Here is a 26,022-nt window from a genome sequence, read left to right on the forward strand (position 1 = left end):
AAAATTAACGATACCTGGATTTTGGATGAAGAATATAAATGTGATCATTTGGACTGTATTGGTGATGCATAGTGTACTAAAGTAGATAAAAGTAAAGCAATGATCCCCTTTGAAATAACCTTTCTGTTCATAGGTCCTTATTAGCTCAAATAGTTAAGTAAATTGTTGTTTTAATTTTTAAGAAAATCCTACTGAACTTTTAATTATTAGACTGAAAGGATAGGATCACTTGCAAGAAGGCATTGAAATGTTTACAATTTTTTTTTCACTGTGTTCTTGGCATACCCACGGGCATTTGAAAATGATTGCTCTTTTTATTAATGTTATAATTTAGGTGTGCCAAATACTGCTACTCTTTTAGGAGTCAAACAGCATGGCTTGGCATATATTTAAGTACTGAATAAATGCTTATTGACTGACTAACAGAAACTCCTCTCCATAGCATGAAAAAACACTGGTCTCAAAAGAGAGAACTGATTTTAAGAAAGAAAAATGTGAAAGCTGGGTAGTCCAGGGGAGAGAGAGCACTAAACTAGAAGTCAAGAAGATTTTGAGTTCAGATGTAGCCTCTGTCTGAGTGGGACCCCAGGCAAATCATGTAACCTTGGTCTACCTCAATTTCCTCAACTGTAATATGATAATCATAATACTAGTTATAATACAGGGTTGTTATGGGGATCATATGAGGTAATATTTGTAAAGCACTTAACATAGTTACTGGTACATAATACATGCCTAATAAATGATTATTCCCTTTTCCTCCATAAGTCAATCACTGGTTAGTCATGAAGCATTTTCTTACCATTACTGAGCATTAACTTGATTTGAGGGGGAAAAATGTCAAGGTGATGATCAAAATACCTAAATAAGATATTTATTTTTCTGAAAAATACATTTCCAAGAGTCAATACATCTAAAATCAAAAAGGAAGTGTTTGTGGGTCCTCAAATAAAAATAATGAAAGATAAACATTTTGAAGACCTGTTGAATAAATTTGGAGGAGCTTCATGGAAATCATTTTTAAAAAGCAACTGAAAACTTTTTGGGAAAAGCAAAGGAAAAAATTCATGAGAAATTGTCAGGGATCTTCTCAAGGCCTTATAAATAGTAATGGGATGTGACATGTCACTCAAGCTCCATTTCTTGGACTCACATTTGGACTTCTTCCTGGAAACCCTAGGTCCTATCAGTGTTGAGCAGGGGGAATGCTTCCATCGAGAAATCTCCACAATGGAAAAGTGATGGCAGGCACATGGAACCCAAACATGCTGGCTGACTACTGTTGGATACTGCAGAGGAATGATCCACAGACAAAATAGAACAGAATTCATTAGTAGCTACATTTTAGGTGAGTTAAATAAGCACAATTTTGTTTAGTAAAAAATATATATAAAACTGTGATTCCCATGAAAATAGTGAATGATAGATAAATTTTGAAGATATACTTATCAAAACAAAAAAAAAATCATCTATGAGGTTTGCAGATTTTGACATCTGTAACAGGAAAAAAAATCAAAACTTTTTTTTGTTGCTCTCAAGTGACAACCAGGATATTATTTTTCCTGCATCTAACTCTTTTTGCTAGTCATTTAAGTTTAAAAAAAAAAAAAAAACAAACCTTACTTACATATTTACCTTATGAATGTTTCTTTAGATGAATTCTGCAGTTGTTTACTTTTTAAGCAGGTGCTAATTGCAAGGTACTGTGCTAATATACTAGGGAAGATGTATGAATAGATAATATAATGTTTCCTATAATAGCTTTTACAGAATAGGGAGCAGTGGAAAAGAGAGACAGCTAAGAAATGGAGGAAAATCTTTTTGAATATAATTTATACTTAGAAAAAGGCCACTTCAGATACTTCCACTTTTAAAATGAAATGGCAGAAATTTTTGTTTGTAACTATTTTCAAAAATGAAATTTAAAATGATAAAAGGGTTATCTTATATTTGACAAAAGGTATAAAGTATAAATATAAATGAAATATTTATTTTCTGGGGACAAAATTGTGTGATAGCAGAATAAGCTATCTTTCACTTCATATTTGACTTTCACAGTATGTTAGTAAAAAGGGTCCTTGATGTAAAAAATACTTAAGGCCATCATTTTTCTTAGGATTATCTCCTTTGATATTGAAGTAATTTTCTTTTGAGATGCTGGCACTCTAAGGAGACTAAATCCTGTCAGGAGGTAGAGTGTCATGTGCCATGTAGACTGGTGTCACTGGTTTACGGAGTGTGTAGGAGGAGTGAGGTGTCAGAAGGCGCCAGGTAAGGAGAAATTCTAAAGGCCCCGCTAAGGGGGCGTGGGGCGCCCCAGGAGTTTGGGAAGTCGGTGTGATGTGGTCAGAGCTGTGCTTCAGGAAGATGGGGGGTGCAGAAACTGGGGCAGGAGACCGGGCAGCGGGTTGCTTCCCCAGGCCAGATGTGAGAGGTGATGGATTCTGGGGTCAGTGGGGGGTGAACATCTCCTCTTAGAGCTTTAGAGTCCTTCCCTAACTGTTAGGGAGACAGCGGGACCCGGCGGCTCGACGCAGGAAAGCCGGGCTCCTCCGGCAGCTCCTGGCAGCAAGAGAAGCCAGGCCCGCGCACCCCAGCCTGCCCCCCTCGCTTTCCTCCGTGACTGCTCTGCTTGGCTCTCACACTCTGGTGTGTGGCCTCCATTCTCAGAGGCCCAAGAGAACAGACCTCCCTTGGCCCGGGACTGCTCGCAGCCTGTGAGCTTGGAAGGCCCTGCCATGGGCCAAGTGGTTCTCCTGGACACTGGGGGCCGCTCACGCTTCCACTCCTGCACGTCCCTGCTTATGGAGTGCAGCACCTGTCTTGATGCGGGCATGCAGTGCTGGGCACCTCTGCCAGTGTCTTATGGTGTGCGATCGTGCCAGCGTTCTTCAGAGGGACTCCGAGAGTCCTTGTAGTGCTCCTCCGGGTGTTCCTGGGAACGCAGGCCCCTCTTTGCATCTCCTGCCTCCGCTCTCCAGGCGCTCATATGGGTCTCACCCACCCTCGCTTCCAGGAAGCACCTCAGTTTGCTTGTTCCCTTGGCCATGCCCTGGTTTCTGCTGTTCCCCACAGATCCACTTCTGTCTTTGTGAGCTCTGAAGTTCCCTTCTCTGATCACAGGTCATTGGCACGCCACCTCACCCCTCCCTTGCAAACCCCTTGACTCCTTGTTCTTTCCCAGACCGTTGTCCCCGAACCAGCTCCCTTCTCCTCCCTTTCCTGCCCCGACCTTGGTGAGCCGAAAATCTTGCCTTATATTTTAATTTAACAAAAAAAAAAAAAGACATTTTCCAAGAGCTCCCTCTTTTCCCCGTTTGTTGTCTTTACATTACTGAGATGCCTCCTCCCACCTTTTATTCTTGTCTACTTCCCAAAGCAAACCTCCAGGCGTGCCCACGGTTCCATTCCATCTTGTCTTTTACCGCAGATTCTCTCCCCATCATCCCACTGTTGCTTATCTTCAGCCTTCACTGCCTATAGACACGTCTCTGTTTCCCTTGTCCTCAGAAAGGGAACCTCCCTAGGACTCTCCCTCCAGGGCAGCCCTGTCTCTCCTTAAATTCGCTTGTAAATTCTGCTCTTCCCAGAGTGGCTGACGTGCTCTTCTTCACCGTGGACGAGCTTTTCTCCTCATCCTCCAGCTCTGCAGCCATTAGACGCACTCCCACTGTTTGTGGTTTCCTGACACTAGTCTGTCCTGGTCCTTCTGCCTGTCATTGTTCCTCAGTCTCCCGGAGCTTCCTCTGGGCCCTCCCTGGAGCTGCTTGTGGCCGCCTTCCCTCCCACAGTTGTGCTTCTCCAGCCGTCACCTCTGTTGACTCCAGGGTGGCGTTTCCAGCTGGCTGTCGGACGTCCCAAACTCAGTGTGCCATGACTGTCTTCAGCTGGCATCTCCAGAACTGAGCTCATGCCCCTTCCCTTCCCCCTCCCTAACTTGCCTATCACTGTTGAGGGCAGCCATCTTCTCAGTTAGTCCATACTGGTCATCCTCAGCTCTCCAGCCTCTCAGCCCGTGGTAAGCCAAGTCCTGCTGAGCTTATATTTGGTTTTTTGTTTGTATGTTTTTTCCCTTGGCAATTAATCTTTATTATTTATTTATTAAAGCTTTCTATTTTTCAAAACATATGCGTGGAAAATTCTTTGACATTTAGCCCTTGCAAAACCTGTTCCAATTTCTCCCCCTCCCCCCACACCCTCCCCTAGAAGGCAAGTAGTTCAATATATGTTAAACATGGCAGGAATATATGTTAAATCCATTATATGCATACATATTGATAATACAATTATCATGCCTCATAAAAGAAAAAGTGAAGCAAAATAAAATGCAAACAAACACCAGAGTGAGAATGCCATGTTGTGATCCACACTCAGTTCCCACAGTTCTCTCTCTGGGTTTAGATGGCTCTCTTCATCACAAGATCATTGGAACTGGCTTAAATCATCTCATTGTTGGAAAGAGCCAGGTCCATCAGAATTGATAGTTGTGTAGTATTGATGTTGCCATGTACAATGATCTCCTGGTTCTGCTCATTTCATTCATCATCAGTTCATGTAAGTCTTTTCAGGATTCTCTGAAATCACCTTCTGGTCATTTCTGAGCTTATATTTGTAACATCTCTGCCTTTCTAGGCTTCGTACACTGGGAGGGTGGGAGCTGCCTTTTAAAAACTGCTTGTAATTCCTGACCTTAGAATAGTGCCCAGATCATATTTGGTGCTTCATAAATGCTTGTTGATTGACTGAAGATTGGTAATGTGCCAGATATAGGGAACTGCATGAGCCAAACTAGGCCAACAAGAAAGTGGTCCAGTTTGTCTGGTGCCTCATGCCTCCAGAAAGTGACATAAGTGAAAAATTTGGGAAGTGCCAGGAGTTTGGCTATGGAACTAGAACTGTTTCCCTAGAATTAATAGGATTTTTCCTTAAAATGAAAATAATTTCTCTTTTTTATTTTATTAAGAAGATTCTTTTATTTATTTTAATTCCTATATTTTAGTCACAACTGCCTTTGTGTACGAGTGATTTTTATGGTAATTCAGCATCTACATTAGAAAAAGGAGAGAGAGCCTATGTAGATGGGATAGAACTGAGTGTGATAGCATTCTGAAAGCAAAACTGTATAGGAAAAGGTAAAAGGAGCAATTGTTATTATATGAATGAGGTGTGAGAGGAAGAACTGACACAGATGAATTAGAAGGAATGAGGAGGGCCAATAATTCTGGAATTATCAGGATGTTATCAGGAATGGGTTAAAGAGGGAAGAATACGTAAATACATAATACATATACATATATGCACTTATATATGTATCTAGGATGGTATAAATGTTTTGCAAATTTATAAAGAAATAAAAGGGGAGAACAGAAAGGAGGTGTGGGGTATAAGTTGAGTAATAGCAAGGCAAGGTAGCTAGTAGAAGTAAATCAGGGGAATAAGTGGGAATAGGAAATAAGGTACACAGAAACATAATGATCAGTAGAATTTAATTAGGAAAAATAGTGAGGATAGTAAGTCATTAATCTCAGACAAAGTTAAAACAAAAAATAAATATTTTTCTCTTTTGAGAAAAGTAGAGAAACCATATATGTCAGCCAGATTAATCAATATTGTTTTAGACTACTTAAAATAAGTAGACGGTATAAGGTTGGCATATTGCTGTAGGAAAGATATTTTTGACAGTCATCTGAAGCCTCAGGAGAGTGTGCACTATAAATCCCCACATAAGTGTCCAATGTAATTTTTGCAAGGGTAAATGGGTGATTATCATTGTATGTTATAAACGCTTTTTGGTTTTCCTATTTTTTTCTACAAGGAAAAGTCTGGTGTTTGATATATGCTGATTGATCAATTTTTATTCCTTCCCAGAGAAGATTATCTGTTACCTCAACTAAGAAATCTGAACTTTGAAATTTTCGGTCATTGTAATTGCTTAAATGGGTTTAGAAGCTTAGGCTTGCATGCTTATTACACCTATACAATGTCCACAAAGGAGAGAAAATAAAATTCAACTTTTCTGTGACTTCAGATGCCATAGGGCTATGGCCCAAGGTGTGGACACTTGCATGTGAAGTAATTCCTTTTGGAGACCTTCTTGGCTATCTTAAAAATGTAAAGTAAAACATTACATTAGAAATAATGAAAAATGCCCAAGTTTATAGAATAGTAAACAATTGATGCTGGCACAGATGTTGAAGGGGGTTCTTTTTCTAAACTGCTTTGCTCTTAATATATAATAGGCCATCAGTTGATGGGAGAATAAAGATCATTGACACCAAAGTTCATGACCTTAATTTCTTATTTAAATCTTTACTTAGGTTTTTGTTTAACTTTAAATATTGGGAGATCTTGCATCTAAGTCATATTAGCAGACAGTTTCTTGAAAATTAAAATTGGCTCTGACACAGAAGGAAGGAGCCATTGGGTTTTAAATAGTAACACCAGACTGATACTTTAGAGACATGTTATTTATCTAATAAGATTGTTTTATAGTTTTAATTTTTTCCCCACAGTTTCTACATCATTAAAAAAAAGGTTTTCCAAGTGCCTAGCACTTGGTCTATTTTCTTTTAAATTTTTGTATTGAGATAACTTTTTTATATCACCTTCATTTTTTAAAAAAAATCTTGTCTTTTTTTTTTTTTTTAAAGTTATCCAACATGCATTTTTTTATCCCTCCCACTTTCCCTAACAGAAAAGAGTGGGGGTGGAGAAAAAAAAAGAAATAGCCCAGATTCCTTCATAAGACCAGTCAGGCAAAACAAATTTTCGCATTGGTTCAGTCAAGAAATACATTTCTTGCTCTGTGTATGTCTGTCATTTTCTTCTCATGAAGTTGAGATTTTTCTTCATCATTCAGTCCTCTGGAATTATGGGCCATCATTTAAGCTGATTGGAGTTCCAAAGTCTTTCAGAATTGTTCTTTTCCATAATATTGACTAAATTATAGTATAAATTATTTTTGTGGTTCACTTTACTTAGCATCAGTTCATACAAAGTCTTTTCATGTTTTTGGGAAACTATCTTCTCCATTCTCATAGCACTGTAGTTTTCCATTGCATTCCTTTACCACAATTCATTCTATTCTTCTCCAACTCATGAACATCCCCTTAATTTATTTGCTTTATTTACTCTACTACAGAAACAGCTGCTATGAACATTTTTGTACATTGAGGACCTTTTCCTCTTGCTTTTGATCTTTTAGAGGCATCGAGTTAGTGGGGTCTGGCTGGATCAAAGGGCATATCCCATTTAGTTAATTTGTGTATGATTACAAGTTTCTTTTTAGAATGGTTAGATCCATTTATAGTTCTACCAACAGTTCAACCTCTCTAACATTTGTCATTTTGTCTTTTGATTGGCATTCTGATTGGTGTAAGTTAGGACTTTGCTTTAATTTACATTTCTCCAGTAGTGATTAAGGAAAATGGGTCTATGACTTTGTGTTCACAGAAGATTGTACACTATTGCAGCTGAGAAGCAAATATGAATTGCTTTTCTGATGCTATTTTAACCTGACAGCAACACGCCATTCATATATAGAACCATTGGTTACAGCAAATAAAGGTATTTTTTCTCAAAAGTATTTTAGTATTCCAAATACATATAAAGATAGTTTTCAACATTGATTTTCATAAAACTGTTTTAAGTTTTTTCTCCCTCTCTTACTTGCCCGCTCCGTCAAGACAGCAAGCAATCTGATATAAGTCAAATATGTGCATAACTCCATATTTGTCAGGTTGTGCAAGAAAAATCAGACAAAGGGGAAAAAAAAAACAAAGAAAAAGGGGAACATACTATGCTTTGATCCACATTCAGTCTCCATAGTTTTCTCTCTGGATGAAATGGACATTTTCTCTTCCAAGTCTGTTGGAATTGCCTAGAATCACCACATTGTTGAGAAGAGCCAGTCCATTCCAGTTGGGTCACATGGTCTTATTATCATGTACAGCATCACATGGAGAGACTCTGAATGTGGTGAGTAAGTCCACTTATCTTGGCGTATACTCTGCACAGATGAGGGAGTTAATGCACGCAGGGCCAGTGCTTGCCCAGCTTTGGGGAGGCTGTGAAAGGATGGAGGAGAGAAGAGGTATCAGGCTGTCTGTCAAACTGAAGGTTGTGGAGGACCTTATTGCCACATGTCTCTCTGGACCCCACCAGGGCCATGCCAGAAGTTTGGAGCGCTGCCATCGGAACTGCCTTGGAAAGGTTCTCACGATCTCCTGGGGATCTCCTTGGTGTTGGATCCCGAAGTCTTTTCTCAAACTGAGTTTCCTGGCAGTCAGAGTCTACTGTGAAGGACACAACTCTGGTGGGCTGGCCAAGTCATTGAAATGCCAAATGTGTATTTTATGAAGAATTTTTATGAAGAATTTTATGAAGAATTCACATAAGGCAAGTGCTCCCATGGAGATCAAAAGAAGCAATACTCTCTCACTCTCAAGGTCTCTCTGAAGAACTGGGGCCCCTTTTGTAAGACATGGGAGACACTGACATATGAACAAGGAGAATTTCAATAGCTCCCAAGAAATATTGTGCAAACTTAGACTACATCTCCTTGCCAAATATTCATGTAGACTGTTTATGGCCAACCTGTTTATGGCCAAGCCTTCTTAGCTTATAGCTTATAGTTATTTGACCAGACATAGTGATCTCATTTTGGTTCTCTTCGATTATGAAGAAAAACAATAAAAGAATAGTGATTTGGAGCTCTCCCCCCCCCCCCCCCCCAATATAGCTAGTTTCCTGCCCCTCATAGCTAAATATGATAGCTACCTATTCATTTTTTTTTTTATTTAATAGCCTTTTATTTACAAGATATATGCATGGGTAACTTTACAGCATTAACAATTGCCAAACCTCTTGTTCCAATTTTTCACCTCTTACCACCCACCCCCTCCCCCAGATGGCAGGATGACCAGTAGATGTTAAATACATTAAAATATAAATTAGATACACAATAAGTATACATGACCAAAACGTTATTTTGCTGTACAAAAAGAATCAGACTTTGAAATATTGTACAACAACTTGTGAAGGAAATAAAAAATGCAGGTGGGCATAAATATAGGGATTGGGAATTCAATGTAATGGTTTTTAGTCATCTCCCAGAGTTCTTTTTCTGGGTATAGCTAGTTCAGTTCATTACTGCTCCATTAGAAATGATTTGGTTGATCTCGTTGCTGAGGATGGCCTGGTCCATCAGAACTGGTCATCATATAGTATTGTTGTTGAAGTATATAATGATATCCTGGTCCTGCTCATTTCACTCAGCATCAATTCGTGTAAGTCTCTCCAGACCTTTCTGAAATCCTCCTGTTGGTCATTTCTTACAGAACAGTAATATTCCATAATATTCATATACCACAATTTATTCAGCCATTCTCCAACTGATGGACATCCATTCAGTTTCCAGTTTCTGGCCACTACAAAAAGGGCTGCCACAAACATTCATGCACATACAGGTCCCTTTCCCTTCTTTATAATCTCTTTGGTATTCATATTTTTGAACCACTTATCAGTTGGTGAATGGCTCTTATTATTACAACTTTGAATCTGTTCCTTATATAGCTGGGAAATGAGACTTCTTAGAGAAACTAGCTGCAAAGTTTTTATTTTTTTTTCTTCTAATTTGAGTATTTTGAACTTGTGCAAAAACTTCTCACTTTTAAATAATCACAATTTATGATCTTTATTATCTCTTGCTTGGTCATGAACTCTTTCCCTATTCATAGATCTGACAGGTGTTGTCTTTATTCTTTTTCTAATTTGTTTATGAGGGGGACCTTTCATATCTAGTCTGATATTCATTTAACACTTGACTTGTGAGGGGCTGTTATGATTTTTCTGCTTATTAGACCTTAATTTCTGAAGATATCTCTGTATCTAACCATCTACTATTCCTCCATCCCCCACGCCCCAAAAAGAAAAAAATTAGTTCATCACCAATACAACAACTCCCTCTGATCATATACAATATTCCCTACCCATAGTCCCCAACCTTTTTGCAAAGAAGGAAGGTAAGTGCATTTTCTAAACATTTTTGTAGCGCCTAGCTGGGCTATTATAATTACACAGTGTTCAGGTTTGGTGTTTTTGTTCTTTCCATTTACATTGTAGTAGAGTATGTGTCTCTCTGTTTGTTTTGAACTTAGTTTATAAATTTTTCTGTATTTCTCTGAATATTTTTATTCTTCATTTATTATAGCATAGCATTCTATTTGATCTGTGTTCATTATGCTTAGAGCACTCTTTGGCATGAGTTTCATTCCATGGAAATTAGCATTTGAAGAACATGATAAGCAATAAAGAAAGCATTTAATTGAGTGGGAGAATATAGATCTTTGGTAAGTTCATGTATAATTTTAAAAGGAGCACAGAGTTAAAGTGTCCTTTTAAACCTTGAAATGTAGGTCGTATTGCATTTATTATTGCATTAACATATATGAATCTATTTGCATTATTTTCCTTGGATACCAATTCCCCAAATTCCCTTTTGTTTTGGAATCTTCCACCCACTCAGCAGTTTTTTTCCCCTTCACATCTGCTGTAGTTTTAATTCAGATTAGCTCACAGAACAGTTTGAGATAGCCTTAATTAGATTTGTTGTTTAATTGGTTGGCAGGTGTGCATTTTAAAAAGAAGTAGTGTTAATGTATTTAAATAGAACCTTTTGATTGCTGCAGTTTGGTATTAGAAGAAATTTGATGTTACAAATTAAATTTAAATCTAAATGTATTAATATGTAATTTACATTAAAATGATTTCTTAGACTATTTCCATTCTCATAAACATCACTTTTCTTATAAAGTATCATGTACTTATTATGGCATAGAGGTGACTGAGATTTCTTGAAGGCTATTCCAGGAGAGTTTAGGCCTAGAAATAATGAAGTTTTGAGAGAGTCTTTGAACACTAACTTAGGCCATTGATACCCTAAATATCATCCTCGTCTAATGCAATGAGTGGACACACTTTTTTGAAAACAATTGTAGTAATTTTATATTCTTGCTATTGTTGAAACCAGAAGACACTCAATTTAGTAAAGAAATGTGGCAAAAATAGAAAAATGGACATCATATATTATAGCCATTTCCCAAAGAAGTTTAACCGATTTAAGTCACTTTCTGTGACAAGGAAACCAAAGAATCAAAAAATGGCTTTATCTGCAAGTACTTGACAAGCATGGCATCCAAGAGGACATGTGCCTTAGAATTTTGCAGAAGAGAATGATGGAAGAAGGATGTAAGAATGAATAATAGTAAATGGAAGAAACACATCTGAAGAAACTTGGTGAGGAAGAAAAAGTTTTATTATATTGAGGGCTTTTAACATTAAAAATGAAAGAGAACAAAAGTCAAAAATAGAAAAGATCCATAAAGATTTTATAAAATCAAGGATGATAGCACTACATTTGAACTTTAACATCATTGTTATTACATTTTTGTAGAGATACTATGTATCCCCATTGAGGGCCTCTTTGGTGAAGATTATAAAGAGGGCAAACATAGGATTTTGTAAACTGTATTTTACACTAGGCTATATCTATAGAATTCATGCAATAGTTGATTTAAGATGTTCAGAGAATTAAAAAAAAAACAATCTCACTGTCAATTTAACTCTTAAATATTATTTAATTCAGTAGAGCAAATGCCTAAACTTAACAAGGTTTCCAGTGCATGTGCCTAAATTTTAAAGGATTCTTAAAAGATGGCAGCCTGGGATAGTGGAAAGAGCACTGCCTTGCAGTCAGGATTGTCATGGACCAAGAGAGACCTAAGAGACCGGATAGTCTGGTCTCCTGATAGTGATGCTGCTGACCAGTGTTTCATCTTTGGCCCCTCACCTCGGTTTTTTGAGCAGTATTTTTTTCATTGTTAAAATGGGGAGGTTGGCCATGTGCCTTCCACAGAGCTTTTTCACTCTAATGTGTAATCTTAGGTAACAACTTTGATCCTCCATTAATAGAAAGGCCCAGAGGTGTCTGTCAAAAGGTCCAGCTGTGGGGCAGAATACCCCAGGAAGACTGGCCTTCAAATCCAGCCTTGTACGTTACTAGCTGTTTGCCCCTGGACAAGTCACTCACTTTCCTCACTATAAAATATGGGTAATAGTAATACACCTACATCTCAGAGTGGTTGTGAGGATCAAATGAAATAATGATTGTTAAGGCACTTAAATACGGTGTTGGGCACAGTATAAGCACAATATAAATGCTAGCTGTTTTTTAACTTTTTTCATGTGGAGATTCAGAGCAGATTCCAGATACAAGTGGAATTTCTTGTACCTGATAAGGAGTGTGTGTGTGTGTATTTTATTTTGGTGGATAACATTGTGTTGATTGCAGCGAAATTCAGATGTTGCAAAGCCTCTTAAAAGAGATTCATAATCATTTGAGTTCAGCCAACTTTTTTTTTTTTATTTTAATAGCCTTTTATTTACAGGTTATATCAATGGGTAACTTTACAGCATTGACAATTGCCAAACCTCTTGTTCCAATTTTTCACCTCTTACCCCCCCACCCCCTCCCCCAGATGGCAGGATGACCAGTAGATGTTAAATATATTAAAATATAAATTAGATACAATAAGTATACATGACCAAAACGTTATTTTGCTGTACAAAAAGAATCAGACTCTGAAATATTGTACAATTAGCTTGTGAAGGAAATCAAAAATGCAGGTGTGCATAAATATAGGGATTGGGAATTCAATGTAATGGTTTTTAGTCATCTCCCAGAGTTCTTTTTCTGGGCATAGCTAGTTCAGTTCATTGCTGCTCCATTGGAAATGATTTGGTTGATCTCGTTGCTGAGGATGGCCAGGTCCATCAGAACTGGTCATCATATAGTATTGTTGTTGAAGTATATAATGGTCTCCTGGTCCTGCTCATTTCACTCAGCATCAGTTCGTGTAAGTCTCTCCAGGCCTTTCTGAAATCTTCCTGTTCAGCCAACTATTTACATAAGAAAAACTAAATTCACGAAATATGCTTGCTATATAGAGTGTGACATGAAAATAGACAACTTACAGAACTTGTAATACATATATCTTAAACATACTGGACCCCAAATTATTATTATTATTATTAATTGTTTTTTGCTGAGGCAGTAGGGGTTAAGTGACTTGCTCAGAATCACACAGCTAGGAAGTGTTAAGTGTCTGAGACTAGATTTTAAGTCAACTCCTCCTGACTTCAGGACCCAGAATTATTAAAGGAATGGAGATGTCAGCTGAAATGACTTTGGGAAATTGAACTTTTCTTTTATTGATTCCCAATTTCTCCACTAAAACAAAGATCCATTTTTTTTTTAAATATCAGTGACACTATATGGCTTTTAGTCACATAATATCATTGTCTCCAGAGATTTATAGTTGTGATCTCATGGAGGAAAGCAATTGCATTGTAGAAGTCACCAGTCTGTGACACATTATAAATGAACAGCTGCACAGGAGAAGGGAATAGAAAAATGACATCAGAAAAATCCATGATTAGAAAAAAGATGGCTTGGTCATGTTGCCAGAGAGAACCTGTGAACAGTCTATGCATTTCATTAATATCTCCGTAGTGTCAAATATGGAGTAAGGTCGCTAGCACAGTGGGTGAGCTCACTGTGCTTCATGTCCTGTTTATGGAAAATAACAAAAGTGGCTATGGATGACTTCCTGTTTGCCTTGTAGAGAAAAGATATAAATAAATAGCAAGTTCTTATTATCATTTCCCTCTGTTTAAAGCAGCCCATACCTTACCCCCCTAGGCTAGCCTGCTTTCCAAAGTGATAGTTGGCTAATGTTAATCTCATTCTGTTAATAAACTAATGAAAGAATGCTATAGGAATTTCTCAACATTTTATTTCTAATTTTTGTGTATACAAAATTAAAGGAGCTGTCTGGATATATATTTATCCTTTGTTGTGTACTATTATGCAAAGTAAATAAGCCAATGGAATGTAATTTTTATGAAAAGCATTTAAATCATCAAAAATTGGATTGACGAGTGAAATCTCTGTGGCATACATTGATGGGGGAAATTCCATAAAGTATCATTTTTTTCAAAAAGTTTAAGGTAATAGAAAATTTGATTTTAAAATACAGGACTCAAAAGAAGCATAAGGAGGTAATCAGGAAAGGAATATCATAAAGGACTTAATAAGGTTTATCTGTTTACATTCCTACATGATACTTTTAACTCATAAGAACTTTCTCATTATTATGCCAGTTAGGAGGAGTATATATAGATAGAGGACACAAATGTGTGAGTTGTATATCTGAAAAATAAAATAAAATCAAAGGGTAAGAAAAGAATGTACTGGGAGAAAGATAAAGGTAAAGGTGGAATGATATAATTTGTTTGGCTACCATAAAAGAAATAAAAAGCTTTTACAATGGAAGGGAAGAGGGAGAATGAAGGGGAAATAAGTGAATCTTAACTCTCATCAGAATTGGCTCAAAGAGGAAAAAAACATACACACTCAGTATGGATATAGAAATCTATTTTACTTTGCAGGAAGTTAGGAGGGAAGGGGATGCAACAAGGGAGAAGGGGAAAGGGTGATAGAAGCAAAGACATGTTGGGGGAGGGGATAGTCAAATGCAAAAACTTTTGAGGGAGGTCAGGGTCAAAGGAGAGAGAATAAATGGGGGGGGGGAGAATACAGTTAGTGATAGTGATTGGGAAAAGAATTTTTTTTTGTTTTTAGTTTTTTTGTTTGTTTCCATAGGGCTGGGAAAAGAATTTTGAAGCAAGTTTCTCTGTTGAAGGTCTCATTTCTCAAATATATAGGTAACTGAGTCAAATTTATATTTTTAAAAAAGAGCCGTTCCCCAATTGATAAATGATCAAAAGGTATGAACTGTGCCCAAAGGGTTACAAAATCATGTGTATCCTTTGACCTAAGAATACTATTACTAGGCATGGATCCCAAAAGAGATTAAAAAAAAAGAAAAAGACATATTATGTACAAAAATATTTATAGCTGCTCTTTTCTCAAGAGAAAGAATTGGAAATTGAAAGGATGCCCATCAATTGGGGAATGGTTGAATAAATTGTGGTACATGATTTTAATAGAACATTATTGTTTTATGGGAAATGATGAGTAGGATGCTTCCAGAAAAATCTGGAAAGTCCTCAAGCAAAGTGAAATGTACTGGTTATAAAGTAATAGCAATGTTGTAGGATGATCAGCTGTGAATTACTTTACTATTCTCAGAAGTACAATGATCCGTGTCTACTTTGAGGGACTTAAGATGACAAATACTGTCCATAACCAGAGAAAGAACTGATTGTATCTGAATACAGACTGAAGCATACTTTTTTTTTTTTTTAACTTTATGGAAATGTTTTGCATAACTCACATGTGTCTTCTTAATGGGGTGGAGTGGAAAGGAAGGAAGAGAATTTGGAATTTGGAAAGTTAAAAAAAAATATTCTACATATAATTGTGGGGGAGATAAAAATATTTAGAAAAAGAATACAAGCAACGAGGTGGAGAAGTGAATAGAGCACCAGCTTTGTAATATTTCCTAATTATGTGACCCTGGGCAAGTCACTTAACCCTAATTGCTTCAGCAAAAACAAAAAAAGAAAACAAAAAATTTATTCTAAGGAGGTTATTTCAAATGACCATTGCTTTAAAAGATTTGACATTTTTAGTTCTCCATCCTTACAGCTCTATAACTTTTGGATAGGTTATCTGGCTCCTATTTAAAGTTTTAGAACAAATGTTAATTTTTCCTCATTAAGCTTCCTGTCTCCTGTTATTTACCCGTATCATAATGGCCAAATTTGTCTTTTTCCTCATATTAGTTTGATGATGTCCTCCTACCCTTCAGTATTTTTCTGTTAATTATAGGTAAACACTAAAATCTAAGTAATCTGTGCAAATCACTTAATGTCTTTAGTTTGCTTATCTATAAAATGAAGAGGTTGTACTAAATGTCTTAGAAAGTCTCTTCTAGCTCTAAAAGTCTAATTCTCATTTATTTTTATAGCTACCACATCCAGTTCATTAACTGGCTATAAGACACATTAAGCAAACTATGTGAACAGGAGGGTCAGAGAACTTTAATTCTGCTGACTATTAGAGCTAATTCTGTTCTACCTTGAAACTGGTTTTTACAAAAACTCAATGATATTATAGGGGTTGGAGTTGCAATGGTAGAAATTGAGTTTTATTTAACTGTGAAACAAAATGGTTGGAGTAATGATGAGATGTTTGTACATTTTTCTTCCATTTGGTTGCAGATTTCTGTACACCGTGGATCAGGGTATAATCATACATTCAGTAGAGGCCCTCTAGTTTCACTTCCTCACTTTGTAGCTACCGAGGCCTAGAGCAGGTGAAAGGCTTGCTTACGGTCCCATAGGTAGTAGTGACAAAATTGAGGTCAGAATCCATTTCCTTTAACCCCAGACTCAGTGCTCCCTCCATTTCATCCCACTGCACTCGCTGGCATTCTTGAAGATGTTTACTTTGGATCATTCTGTTTCTGAGATTCTTTGTGTTGCTTAGCCATCTCTTTTACTTCCCAATGTTATTCCTTTCATTGCTCAATAATTCTACTTCTGTTTCTGAGTTTTTTGCAATACTTTTCTCTTTCCCCTTTCTTCTTATTTCTCACAAGACCTTTCCTGTATAAGCTCAGCCAACTGTTCTCATTAGTCAAGGTAAATCGTCATGAATAATTGGAATTTTGATGATTGTTTGAATGAAAATGGGAAAGATAATTTTATTTTTTTCTTGATCCCTCTCTGAGAGTGGCTGCCATAATTGCTCGCTTACCATTTAACAGAATACATTTATAACATTGCTTATACATAATGTAAATAGAGTAGAAGCTTGTTATAAAAAGAATGTTTCCAAAAGTGTTAAATTTATCACCTGAGTCCTTGTTAGTTTTTCTCACTTAAAAAAAAAAAGCTTTTAGGAAGTCCTTTATTTAGGGAGGTCCAGGTTGTTAATTAGCATTACTTTTTTAAAGGTTAAAAGATTGAAGCCAGAAAGAATAATGCTTATTCTAGGGAGGGTTTCCTGCTAATCTTAAGCAATTTTGCTATATGAAATGGCACCATAAACCCCTTCTGTGGAAAAGTTTTCCAGATACCATATTGTGCTAGGGTCCGAGGTCCTTGTTGTTACAGACACTATGAGGAAATGGTTGTTTCCTTTGTATGGAACACTATGCCAGGCTTTTTGTGTGCAAAGATGAAATAAGGTACATTTCCAGCTCTGGTGTAGCTTATGATGAGTGGGGCATAGAGAAATAAACATGATCTTTAGAATGTAAGTGCCTCAGAGAGATTCTGGGAAGGAAGAAGCCATGGAACAGGTGATTGCCCGTGCTTGACCTGGAAGGAAGTGAATGGCTTCAAGATGACATGGGGTCCAGCATCCATTCTAGGCTTGGGACGTGGAACGTGTAAATTCACAGAGAAGGCAGAATAAGACGGGATAGCAAAGTCGGCTAGGGAGCACATTGGATAGAGTGTTGGGTCTGGAGTCAGGTAGACCTGAGTTCAAATCCAGGCCCAGACATTTACAACTTATGTGACCATGGCAAGTCATTTACTTGTCTCACTCAGTTTTTTTCATTTGCAGATTGGGGATAATAATGATGATAATAATAATAATAATAGCACCAACCTCCCAGGATTGTTGTGAGGACCAGTTGAGATAATATTTGTAAACACTGCACTTTGCGAAGTGAATTTTGTAAATCTTAAAGCACTTATATAAATACTGCCTGCAATTATTATAACTATTATTATTATTAAATCAAGAATAATTTTTCTCTGGAATGTAAAGTATCAAGATTAGTGTTTAGGTGCTGGAAAGGTAAGTTGGAGCTAGAATGCAAGGGACCTTTAATTCCAAGGTAAGGTCTTTTTTGATTTGTCTAATTTGAATTAATTATAACTGATATTCCCTGAAAATACAATCGAGTGAGATGAAATGCAGTCTTGTCTTTGGGCCCTGGCATTGGGAATTACTAGGAAGAAATATATGCCAAAAATATTGGGAGCTGATTAAGGGGTAATGATGGGGAAGAAATGAGAGAAGTAAAAGTTAATGTGAATATTGAGAGCTTGACTAGATGGGCAAACTCTGGTGCATCCGTGAAATCAGGGCAGTGTAAGGGAAAGAGGGCAAGCCTGTATCCTGCTGATCTGAGTGCTGGATTGGAAGATGCGGCATCTGGATGTCTTCTAACTGGAAATCCTTTTCTTTCCCTATAAAATGAAAATGTTGAATTAACTCGAAGATGTCTGACCCGCAGCACTGTCCAAACCAGATTAGAATGTAATTGATAAATATTTAACAAAATAATTTTAAAAATACAGTACAATAGAAATAATACTAATTTGTGGTATCCCTAGTCCTTTTTGGAAAAGTCATGTGGTTTGAGGTCCAAAATGTTTTATATGATGTAGATACCAGGTTGTCTGCATTCTCCAAAAGTTTGGGTTCAAAACTATGAGGAACTCATAATAGCCATTTTCTTTGACAAAAGATAAGATTTATTAGGGAAGTGGTTAGAGACAAAATCAGGGGATACAAAAGACATCAGGAATGGTAAATATGAAAATAGAGTGGAAGAGCATAATATGAAAGACAAGTTCCTCAGTGGAACTCAATTACCCAGTAGAAAGGAACCCCCCATCAGGTTAAATCCTGAAAGGGATTTAGCCCCCCTAAAAGAATGAGTTAGCTGTAAGGAGGAGAAGTATTATGGAGTTAGAGGCATGGGGGAGGAGGGAGTAAGGAGAAAGACACCCCGAGGCAGAGTGTCATAGCTGGGCTGACCCAAAGAAAGGCAGCATGGGATGGATGGCCCATAAGTAGATTTTATAGGGAAAATGTTACCTTAGGGACACGATTGTGATTTCTGACAGGACATGGCAAGGTGAGACTGCTCAACCCCTTTTCTGAGAGTGGATCTCAAAGGTTTGATATAGCTTGGATTTCAGACTTGCTGACCTCCCCAGAGGGTGGGACCCTGGGCTAAACTAATCTCTCATCTGTGTCTTCTTCTTGCTTGCCTTAGGGATTAATTTTTTATCTATTCCTCTGCTAAACACACCTAATATTGAAGACCTCGTCAAAAGGATAGAGAAAAATCATCATAGAATGAACAGTTCCTTGAGTCTGATTTTTTAATTTCATAGACACAGCCTTGGATTCCATTTAAATCTGAAGTTAAGAGTTGTGTGTATATAATGCTTTTTCAAACCTCCTGCTGAACATCTTCCACAGCTTCATTTTTGTTTTGTGTTGATCTTTAAAAGAAGTCTTTCTGTTTATGCGTTTTGTTTGCTACTTAGAAATAGGTGTTATAGATATGTATGTGTATTTATATATATAAACAATATATATTATTATTGATCACTCTAAATACATGTTTTCTGATTGATTTACATAGTCCATATCAGTTTTCATTCCTATTCTTAATGAGATTTTTTTTTTTTTGCAAGGCATTTGTGAATTGGCTTAGAGCCACACAGCTAGTAAATGCCAAGTGTTTGAAATCTGGATTTGAACTCAGATCTTCTTGATTCCAGGTCTCCAGTGCTTTATCCACTGCAGAACAGAGGTCTGTGTACATCATTTTTGGATTTGACAGGACCTTTGATACTGTCAGACATGTGATCATATGTTAAATTAGGTCAAAAATTTGGTTGCCTGGTCCATTGGCCAGACAATGGACAATGCTATTGCATTGTCACCAGTGGAGTGGCATAAGCTGTGTGCTTACTCCCTTGCTTTTTAGCACGATGTTTCCAGCCGGGTTGTCAGATGTCTTCAATGAGGACAAGTGGAGGGAGTATTGGTGCCTGGTTTTTTGTTGGCAGATAGCTGTGCACTCAACGCAGCCTCTGACGCTGGGATGCACCAAAGTATGGATCGAGTCTCTTGCTTGTGCCAGTTTTGGCTTAACAGTTAACACCAAGAAAACACAGGACCTCCTTCAGCCAACACCACACCCTCCATATGTGGGACAGTTAAAGCAAATGGAGGAGTTTTGAATGCTGTGGTTAAGTTCACTTACCTTGGCAGTTTACTCTGCAGGAATGTCCACATTGATAAATGAGATTGACACATGCAAAGTATGAGAGGGGAGGTGTTAGACTGACTACCAAACTGAACTACGGAGCTCTAATGAAATAGAGAGAGAGATAGACAGTTTTTCTTTTGTAAGGCAGTTAAGCATTGAGTGACTTGCCCAGGGTCACATAGCTAGGAAGTGGTAGGTGGCTGAGAACAGATTTGAACTCAAGTCCTCCTGTCTTCAGAGCCAGTGCTCTATCCACTGCAACATTTAGCTGTCCCAGGTATTTTTTAAAAAGAGGATTAATGATCATCTGCCCTCTGGTAATCAAGATTCAAAGAACTAATCTGTACACTTTGAGAGTCCAGCTTGGTGTCTTTTGTTTATATCACAACCATTTCTGAAAACATCCCTTTCCAGATTTAACATGAAGAAAAAGGCATAAGCACAAATACCAAGATATAGTGATGCATCCCTCTCTGCCATGAGAAGGGTGTCAGTTTTGTTGCCTCGAGTCTTCATTCTTCTAGACCGTCACTGCCCTTTCAGTTAGTCAGGTTTGGTTGATTTTGGTTGAGTTTTTCATCCAAGTATTGCTGTTATTTTATTTTATTTTTTTTTGATAGCCTTCTGAGGGGGCAGTTTTAGAAATAAAATTCTTCAATTCTTTTCATCATTGAGTTTTCTGTGCTTTTCTTTTGTAATCCTGGGTTTTGTGTATCTGTATGAAGGATTATCTTATTAGCTAGCAGAGCTGAAATGTTTGTAATTAGAGTTTTATATAGAGTAGTTGGTAGTTAACCTTCCTCTCCCCTATGACTGAATATACTGGATTCGGGAGATAAGCAAGAGACAATTCTGCCCTGGGCCCTCTTCTCTGTCTGTATTATTTCACTTGGTGATTTCATCAGATCTCCTGTTTCAATTATCATCTCTGTACAGGGAACTCAGATCTACTTGTCTAATCCCAAACCTGGACTTCCATTGTTCTATCTCCAGCTGCTTTTTGGCTATCTCAAACTAGGTGTTCCACAGAGAACTTGATTCAGCTCATTGAAAGCTGAACGTTCCCTTCTTCCCCCACCCTTTTCTGCTTTATTACTGTTGAGGGTAAGTCGTCCTTCCACTCCCCCAGGCTCACAACCCAGGGCTGGTCTACAGCCTCTCCTCCTTTTGCCCTCTATAACCAGTCAAGTTGTGTTTTTGCCTTTTTTTCTCATCTCCCACATGCTGCCTTTTCTCCCCAGACATTGCCCCCCGGGGGAAGACGGGAACGTCGCGCTTTCAATGAGCCCCCCCCCCCCCCCCCCCCGCCCCTTGCATCCAATCACTGCTAGTGGCTCACTTTGCCTTTTCTATTCCCATTCCTTTATCCAGCTGTTAAATGGATCTTTTTTCCCTACTCCATTTTTATTCATATATTTTGTTCTACATTACAGACATTTATACATTACTCCCACTTTGTGAAATGTCTGTTGTAGCATGGCTAAGTAGATAAAGCACCAGATCTGGTGTCAAGAGCAGAGTTCATATTGGCGCTCATAATAATAAAATATCATGATATTATATATCATATCGTCTATGATATTCCATACCCATAGTTCCTCACCTCTGCTCATAGTTCTTATTTGGGGCCAAAGTTAGTCAGAATTTCATAGCCTCAGCTTTAATTGATTTATTGTTTTTTTCTTTATATTTTCTTATGTGAAAATTTTTCAATATGTTTTTCAATTACATGCTAAAACAATTTTTTAACACTTGTTTTTACTTTTTTTTCCTTCCAAAATTTCAAATCTAGTATTTTATTAGGAATATTTAATTTGGTTTTTTTCCCCTTAGCTTTTTAAGTTGCATGCCCAATTAATTGATCTTATCTTTCTCTATTTTATTTATGTAAGCATCTAGAGATATAAAATTTCCTTTAAGAACTGCTTTGGCTACATTTGACTGTAAGGTTTTTATGCTCTCAATACAGTCAGTTTTTATGTAGGTGCTACATACTACTGGAAAAAAGAAAGTATATTTCCTTCTATCTTCATTCAGTTTTTTCCAAAGGCATTTTATACCTAACTTTTCTAAAATTCTATTCATCTCTTTAACTGCCTTCTTGTTTATTTTGTGGTTCAATTTATCTAGTCCTGGTAGAGGGAGGTTGAGATCCCTTATTAGTATAGTTTTGCTGTTTATTTCTCTTTGCAACTCATAGTTCTCTTAGATTCTTCTCTAGGAATTTGGGTGGTATACTACTTGGTACATATATGTTTAGTATTGATAGTACTTCATTATCTCTTCATTATCCTTTAGCAAGATGTGCTTTTCTTAATTCATTCTCTCTCTCTCTCTCTCTCTCTCTGGCAATTGGGGTTAAGTGATTTGCCCAGGGTCACACAGCTAGGAAATGTTAAATGTCTGAGGCCAGATTTTTTTTTTTATTATAACTTTTTATTGACAGAATATATGCCTGGGTAATTTTTTACAATATTATCCCTTGCACTCACATCTGTTCCAACTTTTCCCTTCCCTCCCTCTATCCCCTCCCCTAAATGGCAAGTAGTCTTATACATATTAAATAAGTTATAGTATATCCTAGATATAGTATATGTGTGCAGAACCAAACAAGTCTCTTGTTGCACAGGAAGAATTGGATTCAGAAGGTAAAAATAACCCGGGAAGAAAAAAAAAATGCAAACAGTTTACACTCATTTCCCAGTGTTCCTTCTCTGGGTGTAGCTGCTTCTGTCCATCATAGATCAGTTGAAACTGAGTTAGGTCTTCTCTTTGTCGAAGAAATCCATTTTCATCAGAATATATCTTCATACAGTATCGTTGTTGAAGTGTATAATGATCTCCTGGTTCTGCTCATTTCACTTAGCATCAGTTCCTATAAGTCTCTCCAGGTCTCTCTGTATTCATCCTGATGGTCATTTCTTACAGAACAATAATATTCCATAACATTCATATATCACAATTTACTTAACCATTCTCCAATTGATGGGCATCCATTCATTTTCCAGCTTCTAGCCACTACAAACAGGGCTGCCACAAACATTTTGGCACATACAGGTCCCTTTCCCTTCTTTAGTATATCCTTGGGGTATAAGCCCAGTAGAGACACTGCTGGATCAAAGGGTATGCACAGTTTGATAACTTTTGGGGCATAATTTCAAATTACTCTCCAGAATGGTTGGATTCGCTCACAACTCTACCAACAATGTATCAGTTTCCCAGTTTTTCCATGTCCCCTCCCACATTCATTATTATTTTTTCCTGTCATCTTAGACAATCTGACAGGTGTGTAATGGTATCTCAGAGTTGTTTTAATTGCATTTCTCTAATTAATAGTGATTTGGAACACTTTCATATGAGTGGAAATAGTTTTAATTTCATCATCTGAAAATATCCTTTGACCATTTATCAATTGGAGAATGGCTTGATTTCTTATAAATTAGAGTCAATTCTCTATATATTTTGGAAATGAGGCCTTTATCAGAAGCTTTCACTATAAAAATGTTTTTCCAGTTTGTTGCTTCCCTTCTAATTTTCTTTGCATTATTTTTGTTTGTACAAAGGCTTTTTAATTTGCTGAGGCCAGATTTTTAACTCCAGTCCTCCTGACTTCAGGGCTGGTACTCTTTGCACTGTGCCACCTAGCTGCCCCTACATTTTAACTTAAAAAAAAACAAAACAATTTTTCCCCCCTTCTCTTTTTACCTTCTTATGCTTTTCTTGAGTCTTGTATTTCAAGATCATATTTTCTGTTTAGCTTTGGTCTTTTCCTCAAAAATGGTTGAAAACCCCCTATTTCACTGAATGTCCTTTTCCCCTGAAAAATAATTATTTTTACTAGGTAGTTGGTTCTTGGCTACAGTCCAAACTCCTTTGCCTTCCAGAATATCTTATTCCAGGCCTTTTGATCCTTTAAAGTAGAACCTGCTGGATCCTGGGTAAACTTGATTGTGACTTTTCAATAATTTAATTTTTTATTTATGTCTGCTTGCAGTATTTTTTCCTTGATCTGATAATTTTGGAATTTAGCTACAATATTCTTTGGAATTTTTATTTTGGGTTCTCTTTCAGGAAGTGATCAGTGAATTTTTTCAATGGCCATTTTACCCTCTGGTTCTAGGATGTCAGTGCAGTTTTCCTTGATGATTTCTTGAAAGAGGTTGTCTAGGTTCTTTTTTTCATCATGGTTTTCAGGTAGTTCAATATTTCTTAGATTGTCTCCAGGATTTATTTTCCAGTTAGTTGTTTTTTCAATGAACTATTTTATACTTTCTCCATTTTTTTTTTCAATTTGGGGGGGTTTTCTCTGATTCTTGATATGTCATTGAGTCATTCACTTAAATTTGCCCAATTATAATTTTAAGTGAATTATTTTCTTCAGTTAGCTTTGGCCAATTGTACTTTTAAAGGAGTTGTTTTGTCATTAAGTTTTTTTTTCCATTTTGTCAAATCTAGGGTTTTTTTTTGTTTTGTTTTGTTTTTTGTTTTTCCAAATCTAGTTTTTAAGAAGTTTTCTTCAGTGTGTTTTTTTTCTGTTTCACCAAATGTGTGTGTGTGTGTGTGTTTTAAGTAATTATTTTCTTCAATCAATTTCTGTATTTTCCCAAACTCTTCTGCCAAGCTCTTATTTCTTTTCCCCATTTTTCTTTTAACTGTTAATTTGTTACACACCAAATATTTGTGAGTTCCATCACTCCAAAATTTTCCTTTTAACTCTCTTTTAAGATCCTTTTTGAACTCTTCCAAAAGAGTCTTTTTGAGTTGGAGACCAGTTCATTTCACCCTTTGAGGTTTTATCTGGAGGGGTTTTGCCTTTAGTGTCCTCTTCTGTGTTTGTGTTATGTTCTTCCCTGTCTCCATAGTACTTCTCTATGGTCAAAGCTCTTTTTGCTTTTATATTCATATTTAAAGGTTGAAGTCTGCTCCTAGGGCACAGGGGAGATTACCCTGAGCTTCCTTTACAGGGAGACAGCGGCTTCATGTTGGGCTGGGATGGTGGTGCTGGGTGGGTCTGGCTAAGTCCTTCTTGTTATGCTGGGGTTCACAGGTTCACTGTTTCCCTTCTGTAGTTGGACTGGAGGACTGTAGCTGGTGGACTGCTGCACTGGCCTTCTGGATCAGGACAGACTAGCTAATGCTGCTGTATTTGGCCAAGAACCTTCCATTAGATTCCCTACCCCAGACCTCTCCACCCTGGGCCTCTCTGCACTGAGTCTGCTCTGGGCCGTGATCCATCTTGCCCAATTGAGATAGAGCTTTCCTTAAGTCCTTCCAAGATGTCCTCTGCTGGAAATTTATTACACACCAAATATTTGTAGGTTCTGTCACTCCAAAATCCATTCCAAGTGTTGATCTAATGTTGATTCCAAGGGAAGCCAGGAAGAGCTCAGGAAAAGTCCTGTCTACTCTCCTCCATCTTGGTTCCACCTCCCAAAATGTTATCCCACAATAATCCTGGAATTGGGAAACCAGAAGGCCAGAGAATTCTATGTTTAGTTTTTACAATGTATTGCTATAACTGGCTGTTTTATCCTTTTCTCTGTATATATGTCTCCTGTTTTGCCTCAGCCTTTATGGTTTTTTGTGTGTTTTTCTGCTTCATGTGTTTAAGCAGGCTGGAGATTTGGGGAGCTAATAGTGTAAATACTGCTGGTTCTATTGTCCTATTTCTTGGTTTCCTTCATGGGGGGTGGGGAGTATCAGGCGTTCCCCCTCCCCCACAACTTGTATGGGTGTTCAGGTCCTCCTGACTCTAAGCATACTTCTGTACACACTCTGCTGTGTTGTTTCACATTGAAGCATCGAGTCATTTCTTGTTGTGACTACCATTGTTTTGGTTGTGATTGGTTGTGTTTGCCTTAGACGCTTTGGACCTGTAGTACATGTACCAGCCATTGTACTTCCATCCCCACGAGTCTCCTCACCCGCTGCCTTGTCTTCTCCCTCTCCTTTCCTCCCCTTCCCCTCC

The 26,022-nt window shown here is 37.4% G+C and overlaps 1 protein-coding gene across 5 annotated transcripts in view; it reads left to right on the forward strand.

The window, feature by feature from the left end:
- The window catches only part of EVI5 (ecotropic viral integration site 5), a 206,301-nt gene that overhangs the window by 40,408 nt on the left and 139,871 nt on the right, over positions 1 to 26,022 (forward strand). For 3 of the 5 annotated variants that reach the window (XM_031969313.1, XM_031969311.1, XM_031969312.1), the window contains exon 2: positions 1,181 to 1,348. The exons of the other annotated variants lie outside the window; for them this stretch is intronic. The gene's annotated coding sequence lies outside the window, so the exon portion shown is untranslated. The remainder of the gene's footprint in view (positions 1 to 1,180; positions 1,349 to 26,022) is intronic. 5 annotated transcript variants of the gene reach the window in all.

This window comes from Sarcophilus harrisii, chromosome 4, assembly GCF_902635505.1.
Source record: "Sarcophilus harrisii chromosome 4, mSarHar1.11, whole genome shotgun sequence".
Classification (NCBI taxonomy): Eukaryota; Metazoa; Chordata; class Mammalia; order Dasyuromorphia; family Dasyuridae; genus Sarcophilus; species Sarcophilus harrisii.